Source organism: Alligator mississippiensis, chromosome 5 (assembly GCF_030867095.1).
Source record: "Alligator mississippiensis isolate rAllMis1 chromosome 5, rAllMis1, whole genome shotgun sequence".
In the NCBI taxonomy this organism is placed as follows: domain Eukaryota; kingdom Metazoa; phylum Chordata; order Crocodylia; family Alligatoridae; genus Alligator; species Alligator mississippiensis.
In genome coordinates this window covers 72,477,081-72,492,621 of record NC_081828.1, presented here as the reverse complement: position 1 = coordinate 72,492,621, position 15,541 = coordinate 72,477,081, and the positions used below count along the sequence as shown (strand labels likewise).

At 49.4% G+C, this 15,541-nt stretch overlaps 1 protein-coding gene across 1 annotated transcript in view; it reads left to right on the top strand.

The window, feature by feature from the left end:
- Window positions 1-563: 563 nt before the first annotated feature.
- LOC106739102 (pancreatic alpha-amylase) overlaps window positions 564-15,541 on the top strand; it is a 35,623-nt gene continuing 20,645 nt past the window's right edge. The window contains exon 1 of the mRNA XM_059728450.1: window positions 564-638. The gene's annotated coding sequence lies outside the window, so the exon portion shown is untranslated. The remainder of the gene's footprint in view (window positions 639-15,541) is intronic.

The window sequence follows — 15,541 nt, the reverse complement described above, 5'->3', positions numbered from 1 at the left end:
ACAAGGGACACAAAGAAGAGATCTGGGACACATGAGGAAGAAAAGGGACAAGACACCCCAAGTAGCAGAAAGCAGCTCTCCCAGGAAGAGAGAGGAGGCTTTGTCTCCATAGTGATGGGGCAGTGAGGGAGGAAGAGAGAGAGGCCTGGTTTGTACCCTACCAGGGATGGCTAATGTGGGGGGACTACCTGTGGCGAGGTAACTCCTGAAAAATCCCACATGGTGCGCCCTGGGGAAAAGGCGAGGAGGAGGCACCTGAAAACCTCCGCCTCCTGCATTTGAGTCACCAGGTGCCTGAAGAAAGGTGTTGCTGGACTCTGTGGCTCTTCTCAGCCTAACAGGAATGAAGATCTGCCTCGGTGAGTCTGATCTTAAGGGGGGAGGTGTGTCGCAGAGCACGGAGGTGCCCTGCTCCTAGAGAGAGGAAACTGCCAGGGAAAGAGCTCTAGCAAGGAGTAAGGAGCATAGCCAGGGCAACCAGGAGGTCAGCTGTGGGTTGCCAGGGCAACCAGGAGGTCAGCTGACTGAAAGGGGCAGGGCCTGGCTCCTATATCAATCACAGGCAGGAGGCCAGAGGCAGTTCCCTGCTAGCAGCTTGACAGAGAGGAGCTTCTGGAGCTAAGATGTGAGAACTGCAGGTACTCCTCAAGCAGGGTAAAGGGTGGCAGCTCTATGATGTCTGAGTAACGTTGTTATAGCCAGGCTGCTTATGTTTAAGTTGTAGCCAAGAGGCTTGAGTTTGTGTTTTGCTTTGTTACACCGGTGGTTTGGGTGAGGCTATTAGGGGTTGGAGGGGTCATAGGGACCCACAATGCTGTGGGGGCCTCGGCACCAATGAGGGCGCAGCATGCTCATAGGGAACCCACAGCGGCGTGGGGACCCCAGTGCCAGTAAGGGCGCGGCGTACGGGGTGCATAGACCCCAACCCCAGAGAGAGGGCACTACTGAGAAGCCCCAGTGCGGGCATGGTGAGCCCCTGAGGAAGGGTGTAGCATTGCGATAAACCCCAGAGAGAGGGGGTAGTAGTGCGGTGAGCCCCGGAGAGAGGGGGTAGCAGTGCAGTGGGCCCGAGAGACAGGCGGCTTTACTGAGAAGTCCCAGAGTGGGCACAGAAGGCCCCAGGAGAGGGGCGACATTACAGGGAAAGCCCAGAGTGGGCACAGAGCCCCAGGGAAGGGGCAGCATTATAGAGAGAGCCCCAAGAGAGGGGCGGTATTCTTGAGAAGTCCCAGAGTGGGCACGGAGAGCCCTAGGAGAGGGCAGCAGTACAGAGAAGGCCCGGAGAGAGGGGCGTGAGAGTAGACCGAGAGACCGAACAACATCTAGTCCAACTGTGAGGCTTGGGATGTGGTATAAGGGCTGGTTGGAGCCACGCATAGCCCACAAGGCTAGACTGCCCAGGAAGCACCCATCATACAGAGAGACCCACGGAGAGTCCGGGAAACCACAAGGACGGAGGTCCCAACGAACCGTGTCCAAGAGGGCGTAAGGCAGCCTCCCAAACTTATATAAACATCAAAGACGTGGCAGGTGAGAATCAGAGGGTGCCCTTGGACCGGCTTGGCACGGGGGGAAGGGGCGTTAAGGAGATCACGACCCTCCTTGGAGGACCCCGCTCGTAACACACCCAGTCAGGAGTTCTGGATGGGATCACAGCCATCCAAAGCGGCTGGATCCAAAGCCAGATCGGATCTCTGCAGACTCGCACAGGCCTACTGTAAGGAGAGCCACAGGCATAGGCAGCAGGAGCCAGGCTGCATGAGAGGTTTATATGTATTCAGCAATTTTCCTCACACTTAGTTAGCTGTGTGCAGGAATGCTAGGACCCTGGGACAGCTTTCTAACACAGCAGAACAGCTTTTTATCATGCGGGGCTGTGCTTGTTCCCTGGCTGTGGAAGGTTGTGACAATAAAAAAGGCTGACTGGTGAGGCTTTCCTCTGCTATTGTGTCCACCTACCATTTTCTGCTAGAGGACAATGCCCCCTGCCCTCCAGAACCCACCTGTGGAGTGGTTGAACAAACATTGTGTGTGCTATAGCTGCAGGAACTCCTTGTGCTGGGACCCCCAGATTCTTTGAAGTTGTGTGCTTGAGTGCTCTGGCTGAGTGCCCTTTGAGGCCAAAGTTGTACCCTGGCATTCACAGTTCCCTGTGGCACCCTTATTTTGACCCTGTGATACCCTCTTCTGATCAAACTCTCAAAGCTGCTCAGTGTCATAGAATCAAGTCCACTTCCTTGCAGTCAACTAAGTTGTTTCAGTGTTTTCAACAACAGTGAAGTATGGATTTGTGTGTGCTCTCTAGGGGCCAGAAGTTGGCTTGAATGACGGCATTTTTTTTCTGTTAACTTGGAATCACGGGGAGATTATTCCTGTACTTCATAGTTGCAGCCTTATTTATTTGGCTGCTGCCCTCTGCTGCTCTGTTTTGGTTGCTGCTGGTAGAACACTGATTAAACTGCAGCTTTTGCCTTGAGAACACCCTGCTGTGTGGTAGCTTTGATAAATGTCCGTACACTGCCATGCAAAACCATGTTGGATCCAATTTCAAAAACAGCCCATTTTGTTTGCTAAAAATACAATGCAACATGAGCACTGGTATCATGAGCTTTTCTTAAATAAAGTGTTTGGTATCCAGGGTGTAGCTGTATTGGTTTAGAGGCAAGAGAAATCACAACTCATGGTAGAAGTGATATCTTTTGTTAGACCAACTAAATGTTTGCAAAATTTAAAGTGTGGGTTTTGTTGTTGGTTTTTTTTTTTGCAATCGTCTAGTTGGTCTAACAGAAGTTAATCACCTCTGCCACGAGTTCTAAATAAAGTGTTAGATTTCATATTAGCAAGGATTCTAACTTCTTCCTTGAATCATTAAGCAAGACATTTCAAAAGTAAATTAGAAATGCAGGAATAACTAGAGTGTTGTCATTTGAGACCAGAATTCCTGAAAATCCTTTAAGTCTCAAGTTTGTCTGCTCTCAGATGGTAGAGCAGTGGCTGCCAGAGTAGCCAGGAGGGTTCATGGGTAAGAAAAAAACAAGTCTGTGAATGGAGAAAATATTTTTTCTTGAACTAACATATGTAGGTGGTTACTACGAGAGTAGCATTACTCCAATGTGGAAGATGTGCTGTTTAAAATGGAAAGTAACAATGTGAAGAGGAAAAAAAAGGAAAACTTAACAGTGATGTTCACTTCCTAAGCTTCTAGGCTGTATATCATTGGAGGGTGACTGGCTGCTTTCTCAGACTTGGTGTGTTGTGTTTAAAACCAAGTATCCTGTCATCAGATGGTTGGGACAAGAGCTCTAGAATATATACAATAATACATTATAAAGATGCTATAGCTTTTGATATGTTTCATGGGACAGATTTAGAATGTGAACCTGGCTTATTTTCAGAGCACTTAGCAACATGAATGATTCAGCTGCCACTGACACACAAGTCATTAAAGCCATTTCTGAGAGTTGCTCACAAATACACCCCACTGGAGCAAAGCTCCAGTACACACTGCACATTTTTCTTAGCAACCGTCCATGTTCTGGAATGGCAAAATGAATGGGGGACAATATTTCATAAAGAATAGATTTGTTTAATTTCACTCTTCAGTTTACAGAATACGCAAGTGGAACAGTAATAAGGAAGTCAAGAACCCAGGGTAGACCATGGAAGGAAGGGAAAAAAACTAGTGAAGGAAAAAAAAGAGATGAGGGTAAAGAGATAAATAAAATTAAAGAAGGAAAGCTATTTTTACGTAGTGGAGTGTATGCTTGCTTCTCCCAGTGAGATCCACTAGGGACAATGGAGCAACTCAATGGGTCTTGGCCAAATTAAATTCCTCACTGAGGCCTAAGGTAGTCATCATGAAGACCAGTTTGCACTAAGCACCCGGTTGGAAGGACCCTCTGACCTGGACACCCAGGGTGCTGCAGACCCTTTCTCCCTAGCAGCACTTGGCACTCACAGTTCAGGATAAACCCCTGTAAGCATCCTGCTCACAGGGACTGCTTCCTCATTATCAGTTTCGTGTATCGCAGAAGTTTGTTTGTCTCGGAGAGATCACACGAGGAGCAGGGCAACCATCTTTCTTGTAACCCTTTTGCCAAACACTGGATGGCAGTAACAAACCAAGAGTTCAAACTGAGGGGTTTAGCACTAACTTTCTAAATATGGTTTGAATCCTTACCCAGGAACCTGGGAAAATAAATTTTAAATGGATGTCCTAAAGAGCACAAACTTCCTCATTTCCATGCAACTATATCAGTGTTTATTACAGGGGGAAAGAAGTCTTTGACTATTAAACATTACCTGAAGTCCCACACAGTTGACAATCTCTCAGTCACTGGCAAATCAACCCAGTGGAGCTACCCCCTATCCCAATCCATTGGGAAGAGAGAGACAGCCAGGGCTGTTATCTACGGACTCTATCACCTATGACAGCCTGAAGTGGCAGGTGTTGAATAGCAAAGGCCCACCCCAGAGGACCCTGCCACTTCTTGTTGGCAGAGATTCTTGCTCTGCTTGAGGGGCTTTACCACCTACGCCAGTCAAAATGGCAAGTGTTGGATAGAAAGGCCTATACCGGAGTTGCTGCCATGCTCTGAAGGCATGGGAATTATTGCTAAGGAATTGATGCTTTGTTACCAGGAGTTGATACTGCCACTACCAATCTGTTGCCACCAGGGGGCATGGCTATTTGTTGTCTTCTAGCTCTTTTAGAGACTGTCTACTCAACAGTAGGCTCAGAGATCTCAGCTGTTTTAGATGTAGTGAGTAGTAGGCTAAGTACAGACATTCAAGAAGCCGGAGGAGGGATTGATTTAAGTTATACAGTTTTCTGTCAGCAGCCTAGGTTAGATTGGTAGTGGACAATATACATGTTCACACTTTGAGGGGGATGGGGCATGCAGGCTGCCTGCACTGGCCAAGGCCAGCAGGTTGGTAGTGCTCCTGCACACCTCCCAGCATGCCCCCTGGGCTTCCCATGCTGCTGGAGACTGCCAAGCACAGCCAAGCTCCTGGGCCACCATTGATTGTCTGCCAGGCATGGGCAAGCAGGCCCCCAATCCCCTGTCACATCACTATAGACCCTGCCCTGCGCTCAGCCCTAGGCTTCCAAAAGAACCTCAGAGTGAGCACCCTGTGTTGTGAGTTACATATACCTCCATGTCTTCAGCCTGCCTGTACACTTACCATAGTGTCCTGCTGCCCACACCCAAGCAGGGAGACCCAGGAGCTTCAGCATGTTCTGCTTGTTGCCCTGTGTGACTCACCAGAGGCTGTGAGACATCATGTGTGCCCACCCGGACATGATGAGACAGCAGATCACCATGGCATGCACCTTTATGCCTCTGAGCCAGCAGCCAGATGTCTCACCCTATGCTCACCAAGTTTCCTAGACTGGGCGTCTGACTTTCACATGGCCAATGGGGACAAGGCCACCCAAGACATCATGGACACTGAGGTGCTCTGGTACCACCTTCAGACCATCAAGAGCCAGTTCTGGGCCCATGCCACCAGTACCTACTGATGGGAGCAGATCGTCCTGGGCAGTTGGGATGATGAACAGTGGTTTCAGACCACCTGCATGTGCCAGGCCACCTTCATGGACAACATTGCCCAGCTGGCCCCCAACATTGTGCACTAGAACATCTGCATGAAGCCAAGCCTCACTCTGGAGAAGTAGGTGGCCATCACCATCATGAAGCTGATCACTCCTAGGAGTTACCAGTATGTCAGCAATAAGTTTGGTGTGGGCAAGACCCAGGCCAGCCAGGAGATGTGCCTGGTCATCCAGGATGTCCTGGCCAACTGACGAATCTGTCTTATCAACCTGCAGAAGATGATCACTGGCTTCCACTGCATAGGTTTTCCCAACTGCATGGGGACCATAGGTGGTACCCACATCCTCATCCTTTGTGTGGCCCAGGCTGCCCAGATATTCATCAACAGCCAGGGATTCTTCTCCATTGTCCTGCAGGACATCATGGACCATGATGGCTGCTTCACCCACATCTACTGGCTGAGCAGGCAGCACCCACAAAGCCCACATTTTCTGCAACTCCCTGCTCCTTGAACTAATGGAGAGCAGATGCTACACGCTTGGGATCCCTGATTTCATCATTGATGATATTTTACTTCCTCTCATCATCAGGGACCTGGCCTACCCCCTCATGCTTTGGCTCATGAAGCCCTATAGGTGACAGCTGATTGCCACAAGGAACACTTAAACTGCTGCCTAAGCAGGTGCCACATGATGACAGAGTGTACCTATGGCTGTTTCAAAGCATAGGTGCACTCCGGGGGGCACACATCAGGGTGCAGGGCAATGTGGAGCGAGGAAGAGATATGGCTTACTTTAAAGTGTTGCAGCTGCCAAACGTTTAGCACGTTTAATAAAGAGAACCTGTTGAACATTACCCCTGTCTCACCTTGGTCCCTCTTCTTGATTAACACAAATGAAGAAACTTTTGGCCTTTGGTGAGGGATGTTTGTGAAAGGGGCAAAAGAACCTGGAAGGGGTGGTTAGGATAGGGAGTGGAGAGAGGGTTGGGGTTAAGGGGACTGCTGCAGGGGCTGAACTTAACAAACACCAAAGCTTAGAGGGGAGTCATAGGGTAGAGGGCTTTTGACTTGGCACACTACATTTTCAGACTCAGGAGTGAAGATTAGGGACTTCTTCATGTAAGAACTGGATAGGTCTGTGATCCTAGACCCACTGTCCAATTGAGAGAGCTGCAAGGCAGTGCCAGAGGCACAGGGGAGGAGGCTGCAGGTAGGCATCTCCACATCAGGGCCATGGGCTCTCCTTCACAGGATTCCCAGCCCCCCATCAAAAGAGTTCACCCTGCCCCTGCTCCTCTTTCCCCCACCACCCCCAGCTGGTGGGTGGATGATTTGTGGCAGCAGTCTCTGTTGCCAGATGCTCTTTTGCCCAGCAATAGCCTGGGCAGGCAGTCTGGTGGGCTGCACTCTCCCCTCAGTTCTGGTCACTCTTGCACCCCTTCAGGACTGCTTTGGAACTGCTTGGGAGGCCTGTGTACATGGGGTAACCACTAGGGGTGTGCAAAATGGGCTGAATTCGATTCAAATTTGGATTCGACCTGAATCGGGGACAGTGATTTGATTCATTCATTCAGATCACTGTCCCTGATTCATTTTGTCCAGATCCAGATCTGAAGATTCGATGCTGATTTGGAGAATTTGGCCATAGACACAGCTTTAAATGTTTTTTCTACATACTTCAAGGTACCAGGCATGGCTCATGAATGCTGTAATGCTGGGGTGGATGGAGTGTTCCACAGGAGCATGGGGGACCCCCCTGTGTGCTTGGCAGCAAACCCAGTGGGTCCTCAGGGTAGCATGCATGGCGGGGACTCCTGCACTCCTCCTGGCTCAGTGACCAGCTGTGGGGGGACCCCAGGTGCTGCCCTAGACCCAAGAGGTACTTGTTGCTGAGCGCGGGGGGGGGGGGGGTGCAAAGGAGGGGACCCAGTGTGCTCTCCAGTGGACCCAGAAGTGGACCAGAACTACTTCTGGTCCACTTCTGGGTCTGCTGCCAAGCGCATTGGGGAGTCCCCCTCGCTCCTGTGGGATGCTCCATCCACCTCACCATCACAGTGTTGATAAGCCACCTGGTATCTTGAGGTACGTAGAAAAAACATTTAAAGTCGAGTCTGTGTCCGAATTGCCGAATCTTTCTGAACCTCTCTCTATTGATTTGGAGGGTTCCAATTTGCTTTGGAGAGATTAAAGGGTCTCCTGATTCAATTTGGATTCAGAGGTTAGGCTACCAAATCAGGCCGAATCTCTGCCAAATCAAATCAGGGACAAGCTTTGCACAGCCCTAGTAACCACCAGGGCTGAGGGGGAATGGATTAGCTCTGGGAGTGGGGTAGTGTCCCTGATAGCCCTGGCATTACTCCTTTCACCTACTGCTACCCACCAGAGCGAGTCCTGCCTGGTGCCTTTCTGTCTACAAGGACAATAGGTCCCTGGCTCCCTTCTGCCACTCCTTCTCCCTCTCACTCCAGCAGCTCCCAGCCTAGCTCCCCCTCTCACTCCAGCAGCTCCCAGTTAGGGCACAGAGGGGATTGTTCCCTCAAATTCAGCATCTAGGGTCCTGAAGAGTCCCTGGAGCAGGGCACAGAATGCTGTGGGAAGCAGGGAGGCAACCTTTCCCAACACTCCCAGCCAGGAGGCAGCGCTGGCACCTGTCAGGGGTGTCATAAGTGGATGCAAATCAGTTTAGAACCCTGTCCAAAAATTCCCTTTCCAGGTGCTGTGACTGGGCCAGCTCCACAGAGGTCTAGGTTGCATGCTCAAAATAGCTGGTGACCATTTTGACCCCCCTGTTTCTGCACCTCAGCAGTCCAGGTGTAGGCATCCCCCAGCCAGCACATCTCCTCCCTCTACAGCTGGAGTCTATCGTCAGCTCCGGGTATCAGAAGTCAGCTACACATGCCTGGAGCTTGGAGGCAGTGACCAAGGCCTGTAGAATATTCTTGTTTTTTCAACACCTCCCCTGGACATCTCTTATGTGCTCTGCAGCTGTGTGGCCCCCTGACCTTGGTCTGCCATTTCATCCTTCCCGTTTTGTCCTCCCTCATACAGGTGGTATCTCTGAAGTTAGACAGGGGTGTTATAGAGCCTTTGTGCTAAGCTGCAGTTTTTGCTGATAAAAATGAAGTATAAGAGCAGGCCTCCAATACCCTCCCAGCACTCATCTGGGCACTCACGTGGAGACAGCAAGGGAGCTATGGTAAGTCCCCTTTCTGGACTCAAGCTGGGAGCTGTTGCTGCTCTCCACCTGGCACAGTGGAGACAGGGGTCCTGACTGTGAGGCAGGTGGGCAGTAGGTCCAGCAGCAGTGCTGGGACAGCTTTCCAGGGAGGGAAGGCCTAGGTCCTTCTGCAGGCACTGCAGCAGGCACCTGCTCCACTCCCTCAGAGGGTCCAAGGACCCTGTGTCCTATAGGAACTCAGACCATCCCCAGAGTGGGCAGGGACTGACCACTCCAGGGAGTGCCAGCAGAGTTTTTGCACCATTCCCTCCCTTTGTCCTTCCCTTACAGGAGAGGTGTTTCAGCACTATGTACCTGCAGGAGCACATAGGTCATGGCATTGCTTTTGAGACTTGGCTGGGCTGGCACAGCTCTTACACCACTTCCTACCCCTGTCCTTTCCTTATAACAGAGGTGTTTCAGAGCTGTGTCCATACTGGAGTAGTATTTCACTCCAGACATTTACCTGGAGAAAGTCAGCCGGACCTGGAGGGATGAGCTTTACCACTGCTTGTAGGGGGAATGCCAGCCCATATGCTGTGCTCCTGCTGCAGGATATTGCCCCCTGGGAGGTGCTCAACAGCTGCCTGCTTTGACAGCATGCTGGGAAGCCCTAGTTGCCATTAAATGTGAGAATCCACCTTGCATGCTACCAGTGGCTCTGCTATGATGTGCTAACACCCCTGGATGGATTTATGATCACCACCACTGAGCCCCTGATATGCTGCTGAACCCATGACCTGACCCACAGAGGCTTCCCAGACCTTGGCTGTCTATGAAGGGTCCTGCCATGTGCTGCGCTTGGCTTTCCAGCACTGTTCTTTTACTATATTCTGCAAGGAGTTGGGAATGGCCCAGGTACAGAGATGATATGGAGGTCAGGGACAGGAGATAACATGCAGTTATCTGTGAGAACCACTACAGCTGCAATACAGCAGGAACAAGAAAATGCCCCCCTTGCCAAGCTACCACTCTCCCTCAGTCCTTCCCTTTCAGTCCAAGGCACTAATATGAAGGCAAGAGTCCTAAATTATTTCAGCTGATCTGGGCCTGCTTTCACAGTGACTCCCAAGTTGTGTACCTGGAAAGACTTGCAAGTGCTACTTTTCCACCCTGCCCTTTATCTAATCTCTGGGGAAAGTGCATGGGTGCTGAGTGATTTTTGAGTCTTACAGTGCAGACTGTCATTGTACCGACTCCCTCAGGGCAATACCCACCACTACTCCTGCAATCACAGCCCGATTCTGGTCCCAGGTAGCACCTCCCCCATTCTCCCCCCCCCCCCCCCCAAGCAACCCCCAGCTCCCCTCCTGAAATCGCAGCCCCATCCCAGTCCTGGATGACCTGCCCACACTAACTCAACCTCTGAAAGCAAAGCAACCTCCACACCATTCCCAACTCCTTGCAGAGTATAGTATAGTGGTGGTGATCACCATGACCTGACCCACAGAGAGGCTTCCCAGACCTTGGCTGCCAAGTGGGAGGGACACCAAGCACGCATATTTGTACCTGTTTTTTACACCTTGCCTGCAGAGCTCAATACATTCTTTTAGTGCCTTTCCATGAGTTTGGTGGGGGTGGAGGTTACTATCTCAGCATCACTGTGGCTAGCTGGAAGAAGGCTCTGCTTCTCTCAGCACCTGAGCATGGCCCTGAAAGATAGGGCAGGGAGGTGTGAATTAGGAAGATTTATATTCCCATAGAATGGGAGATAGGCTCCTAACTTCCCAAGGACAGGAGTCTGGCACCTGGGCTGTAGTTCAGGATGGGAGGGGAGGGAAAAGGGAGCTGACTGGTCTGTCCAGACCAGAAACCTCTTAAGCACTTAGGGACCTGGGGCCCTGTACTGTGAATGCTCAGGGCAGAGTGATTCACCATCCCCCCCATGCCTCTCTACCCCTGCAAAGCTTTTAATGAAATATTCCTTCCTTTCAGGCAATGCTGACTAAGTGCAGCCAAGAAGGGACCAATTAGTAGCCTAATGACAGGATTACCAGCCTCCCAAGTGCAAATCAAGTTCAAGTTTCTGGGTACAATGCAGAACCCAACCTTCTGGTCCCACCGAGTCAGTGCATAGGGTCAGACTGTGGACCCCCCAATACTCTTATGCTTGAGTCCAGCCACGTACCGGCTAGATCTGGCACAGAGGGCCATGTCATCTAGCCTATGGGGCTCCCCACAGGTCCAAAATACTGCTAGTGCTTCCCTGCTGCCAAATTTCTGGACCCTCGGGGGCCCTGTGAGCTGGATGATGGCTCCACAGGCCAGCTGGGGGCTGAGTACCCCTGGGCTAAGCTGTCTCTCTTGATCATTCTTCTGAATAAAAATCTTTTTTCTGTCAGCCTGTCTTGCTGTTTTTCCCTCCTGAGAGAGAGAATGTCTAGTCATTCCTCAGATGGAATAAATCAGACTAAATGGACCTTGTTAGAAATAATCTTTAAAAAAAGATGAGGAGAGAGAAATTCATATTTCCTCCAAAAATCACAAATATTTTCAGTCCTGATCATTATATATTTATAAAAACACACACTTTCTGCCACTCGCATACAAGGTAAGTTGTTAAATTATCAAAATTATTGAATTGTCAAAGGGACAGTTTTCATAAGAGTCCAAGTCCTCTTTTCTAATTTTTTTTTTTTTTTTTAAGCCTAACCTAAAATTCAATGTCTGTAAAGTTCTCTGGGTTTGTATTTCTTTCTGTGTATCTGGTTTAAGTTGAATGTAAAGGATGCCTGACCAATGTGCACATGCTCTTTTCTGCCATGGATGTGAGGTAGAAAAGGAACTCTGAGCATGGTTCTTCATGGTCCCAACCTGCTTTTTGCAGTATCAAACTGCTGAATACAACCTTCAACCTTCCAGGTAACTTGTCTCCTGCTGATTGGTAGAAAGGTAACTGAGGGAACATTTTCACAGCATCATGGAAGTGGCATAAGGTGATGACATGGATAGCTGTCACCTCTCAGCCTTCTCTTGTGGAGGCTGAAGAGGTCCAGATCCCTCACTCTCTCCTCATAGGGTTTGTCCTGTAAGCCCCTAACCATATGAGTGGCCCTCCTCTGGACCCTCTCGAGTCTATCAACATCCTTCTTGAAGGACAGCACCCAAAACTGGATGCAGTACTCCAACTGTGGTCTGACCAATGACGCATATAAGAGAAGTATCACCTCCTTTGATCTATTTGTCATGCATCTGCTAATGCACGATAAAATGCAGTTAGCTTTGCTGATGATTTTGTCACATTGATGACTTGTGTTCATCTTGGAGTCCACTATGACTCCAAGATCCCTTTCCACTTCTGTGCTGCTGAGGGGTCACTTCCCAGCCAGTAGATGTGCTGGATATTTTTGCACCCTAAGTGCAGCATTCTGCATTTGTCCTTGTTGTACTGCATCCTATTGTGTCCTGCCCACTCTTCTAACCTGTCCAGGTCTGCCTACTATCATTCCCTGCCCTCCAGAGTGTACACTTCACCCCACAATTTAGTATAGTCCAAAAACTTGGACAGAGTACACTTCACACCCACATCCAAGTCACTGATGAAGATATTGAAGAGTACAGGTCCAAGGACCGAAACCTGCGGGACCTCGCTATCCACATCCTTCCAGGTCAATACCGACCCGTCTACTACCACTCTCTGGGAATGACCACTAAGTCAATTTGCCACCCGCTGGACCGTGTAAACATCTACATCACAGCCTCTTAATTTATTTATGAGAAAAGGATGAGATACTGTATCCAAGGCCTTGCTAAAGACCAAGAAAACGACATCCACCTCTACTCCTGTGTCTAAGCATTTTGTGACCCTGTCTTAAAACGAAACCAGATTGGTCAGGCATGATCTACCTGCTACGAATCCATGCTGGTGTTCCTGCTGCACTATTTTGCTTGCTGGACTCCCACAAATATTATCCTTCATAATCTTTTCAAAGACCTTTCCAAAGATGGAGGTGAGACTGACTGGTCTATAATTACTTGGATCCTCCTCCTTGAAAATAGGGACCACATTGGCCCTTTTCCAGTCCTCCGGGACCTGACTTGAGCTCCACGAGCTCTCAAACAGCTGTGCCAGTGGTTCTGCTATGACACTGGCCAATTCCTTCAGTACTCTCGGATGCAGCTCATCCGGGCCTGCTGCTCTGAATACATCTAATCCGTCCAAGTGACTCTGCACCAAGTCAGCATTGACAGTTGGTGGGCTGGTGCCCCTCTGATGCCCATCTAAGAACCCATTAGGAGGCTTATCTTGAGTCCTGTTCAGGAACACTGAGGCAAAAAACTCATTGAATAGCTCAGCCTTGTCCCCCCTGTCTGTCACTAAATTGCTCTTCCTTGTTCAGTAGGGGTCCTATGTTGCCCTGCACCTTCCTTTTACTCCCTGCATACCTAAAAAAAAGAGTTTTTGTTGTCTTTAATTTGTGTTGCTAGCCTCAGCTCTAGTTGCTTTGGCTTTTCTAACTGCCTCCTTGATAGCTTCCCCCTGCTTCCACTGTCTGTATGGCTTCTTTTTTGCCCTTAGGCTCCCCTGGATTTCCCTATTTTGCCAAGGAAGTTTTTTGGCTCCTTTCCCCCTTTTCCCTCATACTGGGATAGTCTCCCTCTGCGCCCAAAGGATCATTTCCTTTAGGAACAATCACCCTGCCTGGACTCCCATCTCACCAATACTCTTATCCTGCACTGTGTTATTGATTAGATTCCTAAGCACACTGAAATTAGCCTTCCTAAAGTCAATCACTTCCATCCTACTAGTTATCTTATCCACCCTACGCTGTATGGTGAATTCAATTCATTGGTGGTCACTGTCCCCAAGGTGACCACGAATCTGCAGCTCCCCTACCAGGTCCTCCCCCATAGCCAACGTCAAGTCCAGTAAGGCATTCCCTCTAGTGGGACCGTATACCTCTTGCATTAGGTGAAGGTCCTGCATCCAGGGTAAGAACCTATGTGAATGGTTGGATTTGGCTGACTGCTTCTCCCAGCAGATGTCAGGGTAGTTTAGGTCCCTCATGACAGCCACATCCCTAGACTGTACGGCCTCTTGAGCTGCCTCAAGAATTCCAAGTCTAGCTTTTCCTCTTGGTGTGGTGGTCTGTAGCAGACCCCCACCACCAAGTCCCTTTCCCTACCACCTCCATGTATCCTAACCCAAAATGCATCAATTTTCTCCTCCTCTGCTCCCATTTGGATTAGGGTAGATATATAATGCTCCTTTACATAGAGAGCAACCCCACCTCCTTTCTTCCCTACTCTGTCCCTTCTGTACAACCTATAGCCTTCATTGTGTACTGCCCAGTCATGGGTAGAGTCCCACCAGGTTTCCATTAGCCCCACTAAATTGAAGTTATTATCTGCAAGCAGAAGTGTGAGTTCTTCCTACTTGTTCCCCATGCTCCTAGCATTAGTATAGAGGCACTTGAGCCCTCCAAATGGTGCCTTTGGTGCCCCCCCATTCTGATGCCCAAAGGGCCCCTTGGTACTTACCTGGGGTGTAGTGCTGCATGTCTTGCAGTTTGTAGGCTCTAGACTCTTTAGAGTTTCCTAGGCTCAGTGCATGAGATAAAGTGCATTCTCCTTGGCCTAATCATCCCTTGCTTTTCTGTAAAAGCTTCGGGTTAGGAAAAGCCAGCTTTTCTACTAGGATTTTTATTGTGTGTGAATTGAAGTCCCCTAGGAAATGGCCTGAAACCCCTTAGATGCCAACATGGACTGATTGTGTTATGCTGGACTGAGTTACTCATTTCCCTGAGAATGGGTTTCTAGAAACCCTTTCACAAGGATGTTCTGAATCTGTCAATTGTAATTGTATGGTGCATAACACAGTTTCCACTCAGAGGTGGATGCACATGACCCCAGTAGCATAAGTATTCACTCAAAAATGCCACTGCTAGCAACCTTTGTGATTCTTACATGAAAACAACAGAGAGATGATATGACTGTTCTTTGAAGCCCCACCTTCAAAAAGCATTCATATTCCCTTACTAACTCCAGTTTGAATCACTGCCTAAGAGCAACAGCGGAATAGGCTACTTAGGGAAGTATGGTATCTCCATTGCCACCCACTCCCCACCCCCCGCCCCCTCCACACACACTCCTGTAGCACACGTATAAATGACCACTGAATCTGATGAGTATCTAGTGAACTTGAGTGAGTCATGCAAGGAGCAGGTGGCTTCTTGCTGTCTGCTTGGGCAGAGAGGTGCCTATCCTGCAATTCCATCTGCCTGCATGGTTGCCTTGGTTGATCTGGACCTGATTGACTCCACTAACCAGGAGCTATTGCTACAAGCCCTGATGGGAAGGACATATGACATTGAAATGACAGTCACCATGATCCAACACTTTCAACTTGCATGTCTGAAATGAGCAGAAACTCCTTGACCTGATGAAAGGGAGCACTTTCACTGCAGACTGACACTATTGGCCAGCACAGTAATCATGCCAGGGTAGTCCAGAAGGCCTTCTCAGCAGTCCAGATCATGACATCCATGTGACTTTTGGCCATGCCCACAATCGTGCTAGGATTGCTGTGGCAGACAATGATGGCTTAAAGATCCTCATAGGGGGTGCCAAAGGTAAGATTAACACATTGGCTGCTGACTGTTTGCAATCCTTCTCTGCTTCCTTACCTTGAGATTGTGCTGCTGTATTCCAGGCTCAGTGTTTTCCTTTAGTGACAAAAGGAAGAGTAAAGAACTGAATCATGGTCACATACATTTTTCTCTTGGGGGGGCCTTGTCTCCTTGGACCATCTGTGTGGATAAATCA